Raw genomic sequence first — 15,529 nt, 5'->3', positions numbered from 1 at the left:
GAGAAATAGAGGGTAGCTGTATCCTTGGGTCATTAGCAGCATTTCAAAGTCACCCCATCTTTCAGCGTATGCTGTTTGACAGGTCCTGCCAGCAGAATTAGCGATGAGGAGTGACGCCGCTCGTGATTAGATGCGTAACTTGAGGGCGCAAAGACCGAGGCCGAATCCATGCTGACGGTCCGCTCGCAGACACCGCGCCAACCGTCCACTCACACACTCCCAAGACACCCGAGAATGAAACGGATCAAAGGAAAAAACAAAAAGGAAAAGAAGGAGGGAGATGCGATAACCCCAGCCTCAACATGTGGTCAGCCATCGATAAAACGGCTTTGAAACATCTCTAGCGGAGAGACCCGACGCTAGTGGGGACTGATAAACGCCGCGGGATCCCCCCGGCTCTTCCCTCAGCCAATAAACGATACTCTCACATTACCAGGCTTAAGATAACGTACCTGGGCTAAATTGCTGCTCTTTATAAGTCCACGGTCTCCTTTGTAGATATTCATCAAAGGGGCTGCTTCGCTCCCGACGCAGAGAACACAGGGAAGATGGGGAGGGAGGGAGGGAGGAAAAAAGTAAAGGAGGACAACACACACACACAATGTGGTCTGTATTAAGGCCTCTGATCTCCTATCTGGCGTCGCTTGTTTTCCGCTACATGCCTTTTGCCAGGGGTGATAGGAGGAAGAGGAAGGAGGGTGGTGGTGGGGGCGGTACGGGCGTCTGGCACAATCTCACTGCCGGTGCGAAATGTGTGCGCCCGGGCTTCCTCATCAGCTGGAGGTTTTCTAGCGCAAAGAAGCTGAGAGCAACCGGAGCTTCTGTCTCTCGTCACAAAGCAAACACCGCCGAGCTCCGCGGAACTCCGTCTCCGGCGCAACAGTTGTGCCTCCCGGTAACCTTTTCTCACTTTCTCGTCTTAAACGGCTTTCGTCTCGAGGTCCCTGACATCCTCTCCACCGCGGGGGGAAAGAGAAGGTTGGCGGTTTCCGTCTGTGTCTCACTCAACAGGCAGCCGGTTGGGTAAGCTGAGGCGTGGTCCATCTGTCGATGGCGGGACTCGCCACTGACCCCAGCGTTAGCCCCCAAAATCATGTCTAACAAGCCCACTTAAAGGCGGGAGGTACTGAGTCGGGCTTGGAAGGAAAGGCAGCGGGCACGCAGGTGCCGGAAACGCAGATTCGCGGACAGGATGGGTCATCAGTAACTCAAAAAATTTATTTGCCAACAATTTCCATTTCCCAACAACACGGATGCAAAGCGCTCTCTGGGTAACAACAAAAATCTTGGCAAGTAATGATGAATCAGAACGAAAAACAGCCTATTTAGCCCTCTGTTTGTAGCCTGTAAAATGTTGGCTTTCAGTTTCCTGCTAAAAAGAAAAACAATAATTTATTGGACCCTCCACGTGGCTGGAAGGGGGAAAAGGAGGTGGTCTTAGAGGGCAGAGCCAACACCTGTTTGAGGATGTTGGCACAGATAGAATTGTTCTTTGTGACATCACAAAGGGCTGATTTCATTAACATTTTGTTTCCACAAAACCCTGCAGGTCCATCCCAACACTACCTCCCTGGCTGGCTGGCTGGCTGGCCGAATCACTTAGCCGAGCCTCAAACATTTGCATGTAAGCTTCAATTTTGACCTCTGTGCAGATCAACGCAGAGCTTCTCTACCCAGAACACCACCGCCCTCCCCCCCCCCACCCAGCCCGCCAGGTTGGGCGCGCGAACGGCATGAATAAACCGGCTTCAAGAAATTAATGAGGGTGAGGAAGGTGAAAGCGATTTGTTTGCCGGCCGTAAATTAAACCAGAGCACAAAGAAATTTATGATGAATCAGCTCCAAGGCGAGCTCGCATTACCCGCATTCAGCCGGTGCCGCTCAGGTCAGCGAGCGTGTCAGGCGGGCTTTAAAAGGGATGACGGATCTCGAGGAATGCAGCGGGACGACGCCGCCGAGCCCTTAATTTAGAGTGCCGTTCCTGTCCGTTAATGTTCTTTTTTTCCACCCAAAGACAGTGAAACGCAGCGGCAAAAATCTCCCAGCAGAAATCTTCCGCTAACTCAGTTAAGTTGTATAAAAATAAAAATATACCGCAATCACGTAAAATTGACGCAGCCTTGGACTGTGACGGACTCAAAAAAATAAGACAAAACTGCCAACTTTACAAATTTTCATGGACTTGGAAGCCTGCACGGTGTTTGCAGCAGCACAAACAAACTTGCAAAGTCTGGTTGCGTTATGATGTCTTGGCCGCACGCGCAATGCGAAGACTTGCAGATTTGTGCTCTCAGTGCCTGTGTCAGTTCGTTACGCCGAACCATAATGCAATGCAACTGCGGATTAAAAAAAAAAAAAAAAAAAAACGCTCTCTCACGGCTTTACTCCCCATCAGACACCAGAACGAGAGCAGCCGAAGATCAAAAAATGACTGCGGAACCTTGGCGGTGTCAAGAGGGATTGTGGGAAGTGTAGGAATAAGCAAAGTAAACACGGCGAGGGAGGCTGCGGGCGGAGAAATATAAGCAAAAGAGGGCGAATAAAAAACCCGCTGATTCACAAAATAACAGCGTTGGATGTCCCCGGTCGTGATGATTTATAGCAGTCTGAGCCGCGCTGGGATGGAATTTTCCTCTGAGGTTGGGCCGTTCCACATTTTTTTTTTCTTCTCTTTCTTTTCAATTCCCTCCCTCCCAAACAGCTTGGGTAACTTTTTCTCGCAAGTGCACAAGTGAACAACTGCATTCCTGCGCTCCCTCTCCCAAAAAAAAAAAAAAAAAAAAAAAAAAATCAGAAACAAAAAGTTGCATCATTTTTTTTATTTTTTTGCATACGTGCACTTGTTCTCTCTTTTTTTTTCTTCTTTCCGCAGGCCTCCTTCCTGTCTTCTTCCACCTCTCGTGTGCTGCTACAATTCAGAGCATGAACGCGCCGAGTCAGCGAGTCTGGACACGGCTGCTGAATATTCAGCTGCCTCCTGCTCTGCCTTCCTCCTCCTCCTCGCCATCGCTGTCTTCTCCCACCTTCAGCTCCCTATCCTCCTCCTCCCTCCCATTCCTCCCTCCCTCTCTCCCCCTCCAGCTCCCGCCACCGTCGCCGCGTTCCACTTTCATTAAGGGTCTCTCCTCTGATGGCCCTTCATATAACACTTAATCATCATAACAATAAGAGCACTCTCACGCGCAGACAAACCGCTGTCCCCCGGGGGCCGCTCCTAAACATCCCACGTTAACTGATGTCATTAAAGCGCCGCGAGAGCATCCTGATTGGCCGGAGCGGTCGGGTGGGGGTCGGATGGTAGCCCGCCCACGAGGGCTCCTGACGGAGGGGGCGTAGGGGGGCTCCGTGGGAGCGTGCAGGGTCGGGCGGGCCAAGGACATTCCTCCGGTGGAGGAGAAGGGGAAGGGAGAACGCACACAACACAGACACATACACACCTATACTCCTTTGTGTGTGTGTGTGAGGGCACAAAGGCTTTTGCCAGGAAGCCGTAGACAAGGCGTGTTTGGTTTTGCAGTCGAGAGAAAGACATGAATCAGGACAGAGCACAAACGGGGAGGGAGGTTTTGGATAACTGTATTTTACATGAATGGATCCTCGGGGAGACGACTGCTTCCTCGCCGCTCTATTTTCCGCCGACGTTTGACAACAGAGAGCTAAGCGCGTGTGTGTTTGCGTGGAGTGGGGGGAGGGGTGAGCTGCGCGTCGCCCGATTAAGACGACGCCGCCGCCGCCGCCGCCACCGCCGTTAGTGACGGTGCGGCGAAATTACATCAAAGGTTGCAATTGATGCAGAGGGATAAGAACCGCTCACACGCACGCACAAACACGGCGGGGAGAAAATCACAGCTGTTCTCAGCTGCCACGCGCCGCCGCTCGCACCATCGTCTCAGATAGCGGGGCCGTGCGGGCAAGGCGAGGCCGGACTCGGCCGAGGTCACAAGGTCAAAGGGGTACTGTGACAAGATTGCCTAGCAACAAGCGACACGTTTCATTTTCAGGGCTAATCCCTCCGCCCGGCTCCCGCCCGCCCTCCCCCCCTCCCCCCCTCAGTGCGGCCCCGGCGCGTGTGTGCCCGACAGCTGATGATTGTTTTCCGCACGTGTTTGCGGAGAAGCGTGTCACGCGAGCGCTACGCAGAGGGTGTTTTTTTTTGGTTTTTCATTTTGTGTGTGCAGCCAGCAGTAAACATGACGCAGTCTGAGCTTCCTCCTCCTCCTCCTCCTCCTCCTCCTCTTCGCCGAAGTGACGTACTTTGGGAAGCTTTCAGTGACATTTAAAGTCTGCCGAGCGTCAAATGAGTTCTTCTTCATTTGTTAAATGTAGCCTAAAAGGCCCAGCATGGGAGGTTTAGCACCATCTGATGGTAAGGAATTATAACTGCAAGTAGCGTTCATGTTATTTCCTGTTTTACGGATGCCCACCCAAACCAACCCCCCGCAAAAATGTATATGTATGATGACCATGTGTATATGTATAGTTTTATTAATTTTTTTCATTGGAATAGTCCCTATTCTTCAAAAACTAAACTAAATTTGAAGTGGCTAAATTATTTAAGGAAACTAAAGTTGTTTTTTCTTTTTATTTGAAGCTTTCTGGACTAAAGATCCTCATTAATATTAGTTATCGTTAGTTGACAATGCTCATGAACTGTTCAAGCAGCACAACTTATGCCGATACTAATATTTGCTGTGACACCATTTCTGGGATACGAGCTGCCACCCATTATTTAAAAAGAAACACAGACGCACATTCAAGCTGCGAGCTGGAAGCTTTTGCCACAGTCACAGGCCAAGGGCTTAACATCTCTACTTCAGAATCAAGGCTGTCGGCTGATTGGCTATCAATGAGTCCAAATATTTTTGCTCATTCAGCCTGCAAGTCTGGAGGCGCAGGAATGAAAAAAAGCCTCTCGAGGGGCTCGCTGATCGGATTTCCCGCAAAAGAGCAACTCCGGTGGGAGGGCGCATGTCGGCGATGACTCCCAACAAGTTGTTTGCGCTTTAGGAGCACACACAGGGCTGGTGATGTCAGAGGCCCCCCCGGCCGCCGTGTTTGCCCTCTGTTTGCACCGCGTGGATCAAATCAGACACGGCAGAGGAAGGAATTTATTTTTGAAGAAGAGGAAGGAAAAGAAGAGGAAAAAATGCAGAGCGCAGAGGTGGAGTAATTGGGAAAACCGTCACAGCAACTGAATCCTCTCCTGGTGCATGGCGTGCACACAAACACACACACACACACACACACACACACACACACACACACACACACACACACACACACACACACACACACACACACACACAGGAGGTGTTTACATCATATGGGAAAGTATTTTTTCCCCTCGCACTGCCAGGGAACAGGCCCACGCATGGACACAGACGCTGACTAAGGCCAGAAGACTCCTTTAAAGAGGGGAGTTAGGGAAGAGGGGTGTGTCATGTGTGTGTGTGTGTGTGTGTATGTGTGTGCGTGTGTGCGCGCTAAACACTGTGCGTGTTTGTGCGTACGTAACCGCTGCGTAGTTTGTGCGTTTGCGTCCAGCTGCTGAAGAAGTCCACAAATGTCAGGGGCCAGTTTGTTTGTGTTTGTTTACCTGTGTGTCTGCCTGCATGACTGTGTGCATGCGCCTCTGTGTGTGTGTGTGTGTCCTATTGTTAGGTCAAGTTGCTCAGAGTTCAGCTGTGGTGCGGCCGCCGGTATGTACACTGGGCCGTTTGTGGTTGAGACTCAGCCAGCGCAAGCTAATGCTAATCAGTTTATTGAGAGAAAATCTGCATGTTTTCTTTGTGTGTGTGTGTGTGTGTGTGTGTGTGTGGGTGAGAGAGAGAGAGAGAGAGAGAGAGAGAGAGAGAGAGTGTGTGTTTGATTAAGGGCCCCACACTCAACCCACTTCCAGATCTCCGTCCTCTCGTTCCAGATCAACAGTTAGCCAAGAATCTTGATAGGTCTCCAGAAAACAGCATTTTTAGCCTTCTGTTAGCCTCTCGCTAAAGTGCTGGTCTTAGCTTCCAGCTAAAATTGATGCTTTTTTTGACGTCCTACATATCTGGAAGGGAACAAGAGCAAGAGGGTCACAGTTGGTGCTGGAGCTAACACCCAGCTGGGGGTTTTGTTTGTGATCTGGGAGATGCATCAGTAGCTGCGCTTCCATTACCCCTAGAATTGCGCGAAACCTAAATATGGCAATAAAAAGCTGGTATTGGAAACACCTAAACTGTGCGCGAAACCTCCGAGAACCCTCGCAGAACCTTCTGCGAAGAAATTTCATTCCTGGGATTCCACTGACAAAGTGAATTTTTTGCATAATGTGAGACCTTGAAGCACTGATACAGTTCAGGGCCATAAACTGTTTGCAAAGGAAGAAAGAAAGAGCGATAGAGAGAGAGAGAGAGAGAGAGAGAGAGAGAGAGCAAGGGTTAGCGAGTGCGTTAAACCCTGCGAGTTGTCTCGCCAGCCCCGCCGGCTGACGCTCGCAGCTCCAGCCGCTCACAATGCAGGGAGAAACACAACAACAGACGTCCTATTCAAGTCGGGACGCAAATAGAGCACTCTTCCTCTTCCTCTTCCTCGCCCCTAAAAAAGCCCACAGCTCCGGCGTGCAGGCCTCGAAACAGATGCTTTGTGCGCGCGGTTGTGTGCATGTGTGTGTGTGTGTGTGTGTGTGTGTGTGTGTGTGTTTCAGCGGCTCAGAGAAGGTCCAGCAACCAACAAAAAAAAAAACAATCGCACTCCTCTTTCTCAGCGACTCTGCCTTTTATATTCTATTCCTTTTTTTTTTTCCCCCCGCTTTCGCCTCGGTTAAAAATAAGAGGCGCCGCACTCGGCGGCCGCGGAGGAGCCCCGACTCCGTCTCCTTCCACTTTCATTGGCTGCCGCACCGCCTTCCAGCCTGCCCGCCCGCCCGCCCGCCGCGCGATGGTTGCCAAACGTCGAGGATGAGAACCACGGAAAGGTCAGGCAGTGGCAGACAAGAGGGCAACAAGGCGATGGAGTTACCGAGTGCCAGACAAACCGGGCGAGATCCATTTCAAACAGGAAGCCGCTCTCTCCGAGGGGGAGGTGTGGAGCGAGGGGGGGGGGCAGTCAGGAGGAGGAGGAGGAGGAGGGAGGAGGGGGGAGGGGGGAACCGCAACAGGCTGCAACAGCGCGGGGCATCTTTAAACGGCTCGCCGCTGCCAAGGAAAACACACGCACAAAGATGGGGCGGCAGTCAGTGAGAGTGGCTTCTACTTGAAAGAGGAGCAAAGAGGAAGATCCTGGAGGTCATTGACCTTTTGTTTGTGATCTTTGTCACCGCGCGCGCAATTCCGCGTCGGCCACAAACGCACAAACACACGGAGACCCGAGCGCAACTTTGCACGGCTGCGTCCCCTCGTGACATCACCGCAGCCTGGCCAAAGACAGCTCGAGAGAGAGAGAGAGAGAGAGGGAGAGAGAGAGAGAGAGAGAGAGAGAGAGAGAGAGCCAAGCTTGACGTCACCCCCCCTCCCCCCAAACCCCCCACCCATTCACCCAGCGTTGATTATGTAATGACGAGCCTGCAGGAGCGACGGCGTGTGTGCGTGTGTGTGTGTGTGTGTGTGTGCTTTTGTGCGTCTGCAGGAACACATAATTGCAATCTCATGTGTGAGAGGAGAAAATAAAGCGAGGCGTGCTGATGACATCATCAGGGGCAAGGGGCTGTGACAGGGTGAAAGACTTTTGGGGTAAAAAAAAAAAGGGGGGGGGGACGTGGAGGGCGAGGGGGGGGGCAGACCTGGCTGGAGGAGTTATGCAACACACACAAAAAAAACTAGAGAGACTAAAAAAAGGGCCTTCTCTTCCAGTCTCTCGTGAGTATGTACGCGTGCGCTTGCGAGTAGCTCTTTACCTTGAAGCGCATTAAAAACAAAAGAAGAGAGAGAGAGAGAGGGAGAGAGAGGGGAGAGAGAGAGAGAGAGAGAGAGAGAGAGAGAGCAACTCGAGCATACGGCCGCCTGTCGCAAACGCGTGCGCGCAGGCAAACGCACGCAACAGCCTTCCAACCTCTTTTTCTATCTCTCGCTCACACACGCGCGCGCACTCGCGCTCGAGCACGTAACACACAGCAGCTTCCTAAGGACAGGAAATCCTCCCACCCACGCGTTCCTGCGTTGCGCGGCAACCCGGGCAGCGGCGTCACGGAGCGCCCCGCGCCTCCGTCGCACAACAACAACAACGCTATAACGCGCGCGCGCGCGCGCCCGCAGACCCCTTGAACTCCTTGCTCCTTTAAAGACGTCACACACACACACACACACACACACACACACGCACAGCTGCCGCCCCCCTCCCTCCCCGACACTCTCGTTAGCGTTAGCGATGGAGCTAAACCAAACATGACATCAGCTCTTGTAAACATAAAACAATTTCTCTCCCTTCTCCCCCCCCCCCCCCCGCCCCCCCCTCCACACAACATTTTACAAGCTCTATTTTTAACACCCGCTGACGTCCCTCCGTGCGGGAGAGACGCACCCCTGAACGTGAGGAATCCGAGGCAACGAACGCGGACGAGGGCTCCATTTTCCGATCGGCAGGGGGGCTCATTGGAAACAATTAGAACCTGGGAGGGGACACGGAGGAGCGTTTTTCTTCTTCAGTCGTCTGACTCGTGTCTTAACGCACAAGTCACAACGGGAAACTGAAGAAAAACAAAACAGGGTCACCAGTCCTGCCAGTGAGGCTAAAGATGAAGCGAAACACAACAGACAGATTTTTCCCACGCCACTCCAAGACAAATCAGATGCCTCGTTGACCTTGCGCCGCCACACCACCAGAAGCTCTGAACTTTGAATTGTTTCATTTGTTTCCGGACGGAGTGTTGACGAAGTCACTAGCTATCTATTAGTTGTGTCTGGAAACAGGAAGTGACCAGGAAGTGACCAGGCACTGCTTTGCTGCCCTTGAAAGCTCCAAGGGGGAAGACGAAGAAAACGAACGCGAACGGGACTGCTAGCAAACCTAGCCGTTGCTACACAGATTAGCGTGAATGTTTCAGCAATGGCAGTGCTATTAGAACAGGACAATGTTTGTTTTTTTTGTTGTTTTTTTGTTGTTTTTTTTTTAACATTAACAGAACATTAAACAACTGCCGGTTCTGAGAGTGATAGTAAGCCCGTCCAGTCAAACTTCCAATGGCGTTGCCAACTTTCATTCAGACAAATAAAGGACGCGTCCCGCAGTGCTCGGGGCCATGGCCCTCACAGGCTAGTGGCTCACCAGTAGTGGTCAATCATAACTTAAAAAAGGGTTTCAAAAAAGTATATAGTTCACATTGATTCAACTGCTTTGTTCCCAATAGACACTAGAAAAGAGCTGAATGTTTAAATTGTATTGAAATCTTTTAACTGAACATATTTTTACACAACTATCAATAAAGTGCACGATAGATGGCTTTTTACAAAGGAATTAAATAAATAGAGCTGAAAAGAACAAACAACCCTGATTCATAGCCTACTCTACACACAAGCTACGCAAACAGTACGCAGTTGTTGTGAATGGGTAGCTGCAGTTGTTGCCTGCAGCTACGCAGATTACGCAAAAACTCTTGGATCAAAAATAAATTTACACTCAAGACAACTATATAAATACGGGAAATACGGGACAAGCCCCGTCCCATATCGATTCAAAATGGGACACAGAATTTCATTGTCGAATACGGGACTTCTGTATTGTAAGGGACAGTTGGCAACTCTAACTTCCGAGGTTCTCCCCGCGCCTAACGTTTTCACGGGTTCTTGACCAGATTGCAGCGTGAAATACATCGGGCAGATTTGGGGAAGGTTCCATCTGGCACGGCGAATTAGTGTCTCCTGCGAATAGTTGTTTTTGTTACGCCGACTGATGCCCCCCCCACCCCCAAATTTCCTCCCCGCTCAGCGTCAAACTTTTTATAGAGTCAATAAAGCTCAAGGTTCTGGAGCAGCTGGGGGTGGGGGAGGCTGTGCTGGTTGGTCGCTGGTTCAGAACATTGGGGACGCAACACTTTGGACGGAAAAGTTTTGTTTATTTCAATTCCTTCTTATTAAAAAGGAATTGAAAAAAAAGAGCTTCTTGTAGAGTTTGCATGAAGTGCGACTTGCTTTGTTTGTATCTAAAATAAGTTGTGCTGTGCGATTATGCTAACATGACACAGCTAGCGCCTGCATTATGCTGTTAGCAGCTGGTTAAACAGAAAATAATAATAAAATTAAATAAAGATCTGCATGTTAATTGCACACTGACTAACATTTTAGGTTGCCAAATTGTATACATACATATATATATGTGTGTGTGTGTGTGTGTGTGTGTGTGTGTGTGTGTGTGTCCACACATGATTACTTCTTCCAATCTTTGGTCAGGTTTTACTGGCCCAGGCCTCAACGGTTAATGACTGAGGTCTCTTTCATTTTCTTCTTTTCGGAAGGGGACGTGTGCGTGTTTAATTAGTTCAGCTATATTTAGTGAGCCTGCAATCCGGCGGGAATCGGACCCTCGACGAGGACGGAAGAAATAACGCTCTACCGTCAGAAAGGGAGACGGCCGTGCCCGAATGTTGCGTTCTGTTGACCTCGCAAGTCTCAATTCGGGGGGGCCGGGAATGACGTCAAAGTGTTCTAATCGCCAGCCGTAAAAAAGCAAGGTGGGCACCTCTGTTTGTCGTCGTCAGCGCCGCTGGCTAACAACAGCTGTTATCCTTCGGGCATGACGGCAGCCAAACGAGCCGAGTGGCTAAAAAATGGTGCAAAACGCAACTTTCCTTCCGCCGTGATATTGAGAGAGATTTTGAGATAGTCCAGTCCAATATGGATCGAAAACTAAATGTTAATCAGGTCAAATTTGGAATACAGGGAACAATTGTAATCAAATAATTAGATTAATTAATTAATCTAATCTGTCTTTAGAAAAAAAAAAATATTTAGATACTACATGCACTTTTACTGTCGGCAGAAAGCAGAGGATCCATCTGAGCGCGCTCACTGTGATGCCTCGGAAACTTCACTCGTCAGGATATTTTTACAGCTTTTGCTGATAAGCAGCACTTCCATAGTGTTTACCTTTCAGAAATGGATACACCTCTGCGGTGCAATTTGGACTTTTTTTTTTCTTTCCGCTGCATGCGCATTTGCTTTTTTTTTTTTTTTCTACTAACAAACCCAGCCATATGGCTGCCAGGGGGGGTGAACACAGCTGACCAAAGCACAGCGGTGGGTCTGTAGCGTAGCTTGGGGGCGAGCATTAACACAATCAGAAATATTAAAAGAGCCACTTTTGAGCGTTTACTCTGAATAAATCATCCCGTTGGCATCCAAAGGAACGCTGTCGGCCGCTTTTTTGTTTTTTATTATTCAGAAACGGAGACGATTCCGATTCATGTGCGGATGAATTATAGATCCATTATGGACTGTTTGAGCGCACGTGCCCGACAGCATCAGGCCTGACAACAGTTTGTAGGGGGAAGCTGCTAACCCACTAAGCCATCCATACCAATTAGCCGCGTCTGGGGTGGAGTCCGAGCTCAATATTCAATTTGCTCGACTCAATCTCTCATCTGAGGGGTCGGGGGGGGCCGGCGGAATGCTTAAAAAAAGTAAATAAAAATAAAAATAAAAATAAAATTGTGGGCTGATGCATGGTGGGGATTTTATTTCTTTCAGTCTCCCCTATTTGAGAAAGTGAGAATGACTTCCTTTCTACAGGAGTGTCTCGCCACGGTGGGAGGTGGTCCGCTGAGAGACGGGCAGAGGTGGAGAGGGTGGCGAGAGGAGGGCAGGTGGGGGGTTCCCATTGAGCGCAGTCACAGCAGGGGGTGGCATGAATGGGTGGGGGTCAACGTGTGAATGAAGGATCGCCGTGGAGGTGAATTATAAATGAGCGCTGGCTGGCTGGCTGGCTGGCTGGCACTGTGGAGAGCAACTCCCAGTCCACTCCAGCCCTAATACCCCGATCATCACCCCCCGCCTAAACCCAGCCAACTGACTCCTCGCCGACTCATCCCCAAAGACCCTCATGACACTGACCATTCACTTCCTGTCCCTCGCCTACTGAAAGACAAATGGCGACAACCAACCGCACGACACACACTTCGTTTCCATTCCCCCTAGAATTGCACAATAGCTAAATATCGCGATTAAAATAAATGGTAATGGAAACGCCTAAACCTTGAAAAACCTCTCAAATGTCACTAGAAGGTTTTGACGCTCGCATGAGTTTGTTTTTCAGACGTGTCGATATGGAGGTGTATCGCGAAAGTGTCATGGAAACTATTTTTTCGCATTGAAACGTCGCCGGACCTGACGTTACGGGGTCACGTGACCAGTTCACTTCAAATAGCTGCTCCAAAACGCAAAGTGGAGTCCCGCGGGACGAGATTTTACGAGAATTACGGCTTCATGCCATTCTATGGAAAAACCTGCAAATCACAACAGTACATGGAAATATCGCTTTTATTTTGCAAAAAACTGTCATGGAAACGCAGCTACAGTAAAGCGCGGGGGTAGAGGGAGGTGGGGATCTGGCGAACAAGGCGGGGGGGGGGGGGGGTGTTTGGTTGGCAGGGGGGTCTCCCTGGGAGCTCAGCCACAGCAAGGCCAGGTGGGTGGGAGAGTGGTGGTGGTGGTGGTGGTCCCGATATGTGAATGAATGTTCGCCGTGGAGGTGAATTATGAATGAGCCTCTCAGCTCCCAGTCTCCTCCGACCCCCACCGACCCCCCCCCCAACCCACGCACCAGTCCACTTCCTGTCCCCATCCAGCCCCCTTCCTCCATCGAAGCGGCGGGGGGACATGGGGTGGGATAGGTAGGTGTGCAAGGATTTGGCAGGGGCTGCCGAGGGGGTTACGGTGGTGGTAGTGGGGGGCCCACCTGCCCTCTGTCCGCCCCCCTTGCACGCGTTGCCCTGGGATGCAGAGGACTTCGGCATCGGCACAAAAGATAAAACACAGGGGTTGGAGGGGAGGGGGGGGGGGGGGGGGCGGCGGCGGCACGTGCAGAGGCAGACGCATGCATTAAGCGAAAACGCTCTCAGGCACCGACACACAAGCACACGCACACGCACACGCACACGCACACACACACAAGCACACGCACTTTTCTCCCAGCTGTTCTGCTGGCCAAAGAGCTTGTGTGTGCGAGTGTGTGTGTGTGTGTGTGTGTGTGTGTGTGTGTGTGTGTGTGCCAGTGAGTGTGTGTGTACTGGTGTGTGCGTAATCCAATGTGCTCGCCGCTGCTCAGCCCGTGCCACGCTCTCCCCTCTGTTGCTGTGCGTCTGATCAGATCTGCCTTCCTCAACCTGTTTGCCGTCTATGGCGCGCGCACGCACGCACACACGCACACACACACACACACGCACACACGCACTGGAGTCGCACATTAAGGAGCTGCTACTACTTATCGAGGCGCCGTTCAGAGTCAGCTGATCTTTGAAAGGGGAGCCGGAGCGACGACAGGAGACGACTCTGAAATCAACGCTGGTTCTTGCAAAGAGAGCCTCAAAGTATCTGAGCGGGCTTGCGTGTGTGTGTGTGTGTGTGTGTGTGTGTGGAAGAGAGAGAGAGAGAGAGAGAGAGAGAGAGAGAGAGAGAGAGAGAGAGAGAGTGTGTGTGTGTGGGAATTGGATCAGGGTTTTTTTTCCTAAAAGGGAAAAAAGAAAGAAAGTATCCCCTCCTTTTGATCCCTTCACTCCAGTTTATAGCGGTCAGCTCAGCACGCTTACACACTTTTGGCCCCCTTCTTTTTTTTTTAGCTACTGGAAAAACAACAACCCCAAAACACACATACACACACACACACACACACACACACACACACACACACACACACACACACACACACTAAAATAAATACAAATGCCCACCTACATGTACTGTATATACTGTACACACAGACACACACATGCCCCTACCTGATCAACACACCTTCACTCTTGTCCCCCTTTAAAGTGCAGAGCCATGCAGCACATGTCAACACCTCTCTCTCTCTCTCTCCCTCTCTCTCTCTCTCTCTCTCTCTCACTCACACACACACACACACACACACACACACACACACACACACACACACACACACACACACACCTCCATAAAAGTCACCTTAGGATCCTTGTGTGTTCCAGACGAGCCCCGCTCCTTCTCAGCGCTCCTCTCCTGGTAGCAGTCCTTCTCTCCTTCCTTCCTTCCGTCCGTCCGTCCTTCCTTCCTTCCTTCCCCCCGTCCTTCCTTCCTTCCGTCCGTCCGTCCGTCCTTCCTTTCCTCCTCCTGTCGGTGTCGGTTGACTCGGTCAGTCCGAAGCGTTCTTCCTCCCGAGCCCCTCCATGTCCGCCCCGCCAGCCAGTCCTTGCTACCGCCGAGCGAGCGAGCGAGCAAGCAAGCGAGCGAGCGTACCGACACACACCTCACACACACACACACGCACACACACACTCTCCCTCTCCCGCTCTCTCACACACGCACGCGCGCACACACACGAGCCGCTGCGTTCCTATACTCTCTCTCTCTCCCGCGTTCCCACTTCTCTGCGTGTCCCTGTGTTTATCACTCTCTGCTCTCTCTCTCTCTCTCTCTCTCTCTCTCTCTCTCTCTCTCTCTCTCTCTCCCCCCGTCAGTCGGAGAAGTGTGTGCGCATGTGTGTGTTTATGTGCGCATGTGTGTGTGGGTGCGTGTTTCTGTGCCCCGCCAGCAGCAGCAGCAGCAGCAGCAGCGGCGGCGGCGACGGCAGCAGCAGCAGCAGAGGACTTCCCCCCGGCGCCCGCCCTGGGTCTCAGCGCCGGTCAAATTCACTGAAAGAATGCTATTGTGTACGGAAGACTGAGTCAAAGATCGTCTATGCATCAGTCGAGAACGCTTACTGCCTCTGTTGACGTTGGTGTTTTGTTTTGTTTTTTCTCTCCACGTCGCCCCAACCTAACTTCTGACTCCTCAAAGAGAAGAGTCCATCTTTATTTTTTCGAAATACAAAGAATATCTCAGCCCTCAACCTGGTGTTTGCTGAACCCTTTCAACCCGCCATCTTTAAAATGTTTTCCTTCCAAACACTTCCAAAGGTCTTACAAAGTTTTGGTCGGGGTCTAAAAACCAGCATTTACCTCTCCTTTTCTTGAGGCTATGAACAGAGGACGAGATATGTTTTTTTTTTTTTTACTCTGCAGACTTTGAATGGGTCATTAATCAGGCAGGATTTGGTTTCCACTTGACACCAAGTTTCCACTTGACACCAATAAGTTAATTAGTAAACATCTGAAAATAGACCAAATATGGGGCCTTTTTAATGTTTTGATCTAAAAATAACAAGAAAGGTGTTGGTTGATAAATTGATGCATTACTCGATACCCGATTTTGCAAGCTAAATCACCCAAAACACCCTTATAGTGTCAGAAAAAAATACATGTGCAGCTATTTTTTTTTGTCCATGCTAAACTTTACAGTGGTCATCAGCAAAGATGCAATATTGCATCATAAGCTCGAGGCACCCTGAAGAACAGAAAGGATGTTTTGATTTCCTCTAACGTGAAGGCACAATGTGAGCAGCGATT

At 50.6% G+C, this 15,529-nt stretch overlaps 1 protein-coding gene across 4 annotated transcripts in view; it reads right to left on the bottom strand.

Moving 5' to 3' along the window:
- LOC142879991 (forkhead box protein N3-like) overlaps positions 1-15,181 on the bottom strand; it is a 31,309-nt gene extending 16,128 nt beyond the window's left edge. The window contains exon 1 of one of the 4 annotated variants that reach the window (XM_076013592.1): positions 14,076-15,181. The gene's annotated coding sequence lies outside the window, so the exon portion shown is untranslated. The remainder of the gene's footprint in view (positions 1-14,075) is intronic. The other 3 variants (XM_076013591.1, XM_076013590.1, XM_076013589.1) reach the window with 3 other exon arrangements.
- Positions 15,182-15,529: the final 348 nt, after the last annotated feature.

This window comes from Nelusetta ayraudi, unplaced genomic scaffold, assembly GCF_046127955.1.
Source record: "Nelusetta ayraudi isolate G7.1 ecotype Tasmania unplaced genomic scaffold, CSIRO-AGI_Nayr_v1 ptg000151l, whole genome shotgun sequence".
Lineage (NCBI taxonomy): Eukaryota > Metazoa > Chordata > Actinopteri > Tetraodontiformes > Monacanthidae > Nelusetta > Nelusetta ayraudi.
The sequence above is the reverse complement of the archived record's forward strand: the minus strand, read 5'-3'. Positions and strand labels throughout refer to the sequence as shown.